Raw genomic sequence first — 5,301 nt, forward strand, 5'->3', positions numbered from 1 at the left:
TTTTTTTAGTTCTTTCATATTTTCTTCTAGGAAGGAGACCAGCTTATACTTGGAACAGTGATGTCAGACTCTTGACGTGGCAGTGTAATGCCAAGCAAAGGCAAATTCCCAAGGTTCAAAATACCAGCATAGTGTAGCAGCAAGCACCCCAGCATAGCTGCTCTTCATTTTATTCAGTGACAAATTAAGAACACAGAAAATAAAAATATAACATACTTCAAAATACAGCATTCACCAAGTGTGATTCAATCAAGTACTACTCCACCCCTGGACATTACATTCATTTAATCAGTCACAAAGTCCCTCTTCTAAATACTACTCCACCCCTAGGCAGTACATTCATTTAGTCAATCACAAAGCCCCTCTTCTCAAATGGAGATTAGTTTCCAATAATTAGTACATTCAATTTAGTACAATTCAATTCAATACAATCAAAGTACATTTATTTGTTCAATCACAGAGCACAAAAAATTCAAAAGTTCCCCACCCTTGGATCACAACTGAATTTACCCCAGAGTTATAACAAGCTTAAGCACAGCATTTAATACCCAGAGAGAGGTCTTTTCTTCATCTTGATCTGAGGCAAGTTCTCAGCAACCTTTGTTCCTGGGGAGACAAAGCTTAGCAAGGCCACAAGATACATTGCCAGTGTCTTCATTAATTCATTCTCTGTCTGCAGAAAAGTCCTAGGACCCCTGAAAACATTAGCAAAACACTCCTCCAGGATTTCTGTAAACATACAACAAGAAAATCCTTCTTCAGGGCTTCTGAACCAACAGAACCTAGGACCTCTGCAACAACAGCACTGTTCTTCACCAGTGGACAGAATTCACTCTCTGTCTGCAGAACAGTCTCAGGAGCTCTAAACCAACAGCAAGGTTTCAGAACCTCTGCAACAACAGGACTGTCTTTCACCAGTGGACAAATCTGGCAAAACAACATCAAAACAGACAAAGTACCAGTATAACAGCCATGTCTCCTCAGTCCTTGGCAGCTCTGGGTGGCAGCTCTCAAAAGTCCTGGACAATTCAAACTGGCCCTCAGCAATCCTCTCCATCTCTCTGCCTCCAAGCTGCTTCCAAAAAATTCTTCTGCCTCTCTCTTTTCTTGTGTCTCTCTAAATTCACATCACCAGCTCCTCCCAGTTCAGCCCTCTCTCTTTTCATGTCAACAAGTCCATCCCACAAGTGGGATTCACAAGCTCTGGGTTTTAACACAATCAATCCAAAAATCAAGCCAATACAGGGGGATCTTTAAATTCCATTACTATTATAGGCAGAAATACAAATATCTCACACTTAATGCAAATCACTGAAAAATGTAATGTCTCCACACTGATTTTAGAGTCTCAGTCTTGTTTTTGTGATCCACTTGAGAACATTTACTCCTTACTTTCTAAGCACCTCTATACTTAATAGCCTTTTATCACCTCTGAACAACTTGGTCACCAAACCAAATTTCCTTTCCTTTGTTTCAACTTTGCAGTCATACCTTACTTCCTTTTCTCTTTATTCCTAATCTCTCATTCATTTTACTTGCCTTTTCTTACCTACCTTACCAATAACTCTTCTCTTCAGATCCCTAATCCTGTACCTCCTTTAAAGCAGACCTGGAAGTTGTTATTCAATTTTGTCTCTATTTCTTTCAAATTTCTTTTCTCTGTATCCAATCTTTGGCATCCTTCAGAAGTTCTAACTCCTTATAATTACCTTTACAATTTAATTTTCCTTCTTATTCTGCTTAAATTTTCTCTTTTCTTCCTTCTCCTATAACTTTTCCTCAAAAACATAGAAGCAAAGGAAGAAAAAACCCTGCATATATCTTCCCCTCTTCTTCATTTAATAAAATTTGAATCAGATTAATTGACTATTGATTATTATTTAAAATAAATGAAACTGTAAAAATGAGTTGGTTTCTAAATATTTTTTAATATAAAAGTTGAGTATTCACTCTTTGATTTTCCCATGTTATCTTTCAGTAACTGGGGAAAAAATAGGTTTATATTAGATAAATTTATTATTTTTTTTTGTCTAGTTACCAGTAGGAACATGTAGGTTGGACCATCAGTAGAAACTGATGTGCAGCACAGCCACAGATTTTCTAGATTTGTCTCTTTTGGACATTACAAAGAGTCACATTTCCAAGAAGATCATAACTGGCACAAGAACCTATTTTTTTTTCTTTTTCTTTCTGAATGGGCAAAACCAGGCCTATTTGAAGAAGTCATAGCAGAGGGTCTATTTGAAGGCTGAAAGAGAGGGAGTAATGTGGAACCAAAAATCCAAGATGAAGTGAAAGAAGATGGGATGGGGAGAGGAGAGAGTTTGCTTGCTCTTTCTTTTTCTCTCTCTGAGAAAGAAGGGAAGAATGAGAATATACAGGGATGTGCTTGAGCCAGCATCTATGGACTCTCCTGCTGATTGCTACATTTTCAGTGTAAGCATTTATACCCTGGAAATTGGCAAAGGGGAAAATGCTAAAAATCAGGGCTTGGTTTATTGTTTTGCTGATTGTTTAGATTAAAGAAAGTGATGGAGAAAGCATTAAAAAAGTATATTAGACTTAAAAGAATGTTGTAGGTTTTCAGGTTGCTGAACATTTACCAGCATATCCTTGGATATAGAGAATACTATATCAAGAGGTAGAGAAGACAGATGAGGAAGTTCACATTGGATAGTCTCAATTTTCTGAATTCATTGAAAAAAAAAATCCCTACTCTATGTAGCTCATTCCATAAAACACAAGACAAGGTTAGATGCCAAGAGCATGCATTCTTAACTATTTGTGTGTATGTGTGATGGTACATGACAATCTGGTGACGTCTACGGATCCCTTCTCAGGATAATGTTGGATTATGAAGGAAATCAACTATATTGAATTGCAGCTACCAAATATTAAATATATATATATATAGTTCAAGGGCTTTTGTACTCCCTTCCTCCCTCTGCCAGCCGGTGTGTCCGTGGGTCGGGCAGTGTGTTCGTGAGTGGGTCCTGTCCGGGGTGGGGCGGAGGATGACTGCCATGATGCGGTCACGGGGACTGCTCAAGGAGCTGGAGAAGGCGGTGGCTGCAGGCCGTGTATTGGTGGTCCGCGCCGGCGGCATCCACTGGGAGCTCCTGAAGAACCTGGTGCTCAGCGGCTTCACGCGAATCGACCTGATTGATTTGGATACTGTTGACATCAGCAACCTCAACAGGCAGTTTTTGTTTCAGAAAAAGCATGTTGGAAGGTCGAAGCACAGGTTGCTAAGGAAAGTATATTGCAGTTTTATCCAGAAACTCATATCATAGCCTACCATAACAGCATCACGAACCCTAATTATAATGTGGAATTCTTTCGGCAGTTTACATTGGTCATGAATGCTTTAGATAACAGAGCTGCATGGGGACCACGTGAATAGGATATGTCTGGCTGCTGATGTTCTTCTTATAGACAGTGGAACTGCTGGCTATCTTGGAAAAGTAACAGTTATCAGAAAGGGTATGACAGAATGTTATGAATGCCATCCTAAACCAACCCAGAAAACTTTCCCTGGATATACAATTTGTAACACACCTTCAGAACCTATCCACTGTATCATATGGGCAAAATATTTATTCAACCAATTGTTTGGGGAAGAAGATGCTACTCAGGAAGTGTCCCTTGAAAGATTATCCTGAAGCTTCTTGGGAACCAGCAGAAGCTGAAGCCAGAGCAAGATCATCTAATGATGACGGTGATATCAAAGGTATTTCCACTAAGAAATGGGCTAAATCAACTGGATATGATCCAGTTAAACTCTTCACCAAGCTTTACAAGGATGATATAAGATATTTTTTGACAATGGATAAACTGTGGAGGAAAAGGAAGCCTCCTGTGCCATTAGACTAGACTGAAGTACAAAGTCAAGAAATAAGTGCAGCAGATCAACAAAATGAATCCACTTTAGGTTTAAAAGACCAACAAGTTCAGGATGTCAAGAACTATACATGTATTTTTTCAAAGAGTATTGAAACTTTGAGAGTTCATCTTGCTGAAAAAGGTGATGGAGCTGAACTCATCTGGGACAAGATGATCCATCAGCAATGGATTTTATTACATCTGCAGCAATCTCAGGATGCATATTTCAGTATGAATATGAAGAGCACATTTGATATCAAATCTATGATTGGAAATATCATTCCTGCAATAGTTACTACTAATGAGGTGATTGCTAGGCTGAAAGTCCTGGAAGGTTTGAAAATTTTATCAGGAAAAATAGATCAGTGTAGAATGATGTTAAACAAACAGCCAAATCCAAGAAACTACTTGTGCCTTGTGCATTGGATCCTCCCAACCTTAATTGCTATGTTTGTGCCAGCAAACCTGAGGTAACAGTGAAATTGAATGTCCAAAAAGTCACAGTCCTTACATTACAGGATAAGATAGTGAAAGAAAAATTTGCTATGGTAGTACCACATGTACAGATTGAAGATGGTAATCATATTTTCAGAAGAGGGAGAACTAGAAGCTAATAATCATAAGAAGTCAGAATTTGGAATTAGAAATGGCAGCATGCTTCAAGCAGATGATTTCCTACAGGATTATACATTATTGATCAATGTCCTCCATAAGCGATGATCTGGAAAAAGATGTGGCATTTGAAGTTGTTGGAGATGCCCCTGAAAAAGTGGGGCCAAAATAGGCAGAACAGGCAACTGAAAACATCAGTAATGGCAGTGATGATGGGGTACAGCCATCTACAACAACAGCTCAAGATCAAGATGATGTGCTGATCATTGATTCAGATGAAAAAGGCCCTTCAAGTAATGCTGATGTCACTGAGGAAGATTCAGCCTGGAAGAGAAAGTTGGGTGATAAAGAACACATCAATGCAAAGAGGCCATGTACAGAACAGTTCGAAGAGCTAGATGATATTATAGCATTAGACTGAATGAAAATAAACTTCATCATTTTCTTACTGTCTTATGTTATCTGGGCATTTGTGTTAAATGGCCAGAACTAGACTATTTATGTCCTTTGTTCCAAAGGAAAAATCACATCACTGACTTGAAAATGAGTATTTTTCCCCTTGATAAGGCATTCATTTGGATAGAACCACTAGAAATATTCTAGTATGCTATATTGAATGTAGTAGGAATTTAGTTTTTAAATACTTGGAGAGAAGTATTTGCTTAAACAGTTGTTAGATAAAAGACAATACACAGTGCATGTTACAACTTTTTATGTAAACACCTTCAATAGTTAAAAATACTGTAGTTTAGTTAAAATTATTAATACTCTGGTTATAAATGTTACACTTTTATTTTTGGCTAGGAA

The 5,301-nt window shown here is 38.1% G+C and overlaps 1 pseudogene; it reads left to right on the top strand.

Moving 5' to 3' along the window:
* The first annotated feature begins 2,999 nt into the window (after positions 1-2,999).
* On the top strand, positions 3,000-5,011 carry LOC138161234 (SUMO-activating enzyme subunit 2 pseudogene; annotated as a pseudogene).
* Positions 5,012-5,301: the final 290 nt, after the last annotated feature.

Source organism: Petaurus breviceps, unplaced genomic scaffold, assembly GCF_028583685.1.
Source record: "Petaurus breviceps papuanus isolate PSGF00001 unplaced genomic scaffold, PetGlider_PUasm1.0 184, whole genome shotgun sequence".
Taxonomy (NCBI): domain Eukaryota; kingdom Metazoa; phylum Chordata; class Mammalia; order Diprotodontia; family Petauridae; genus Petaurus; species Petaurus breviceps.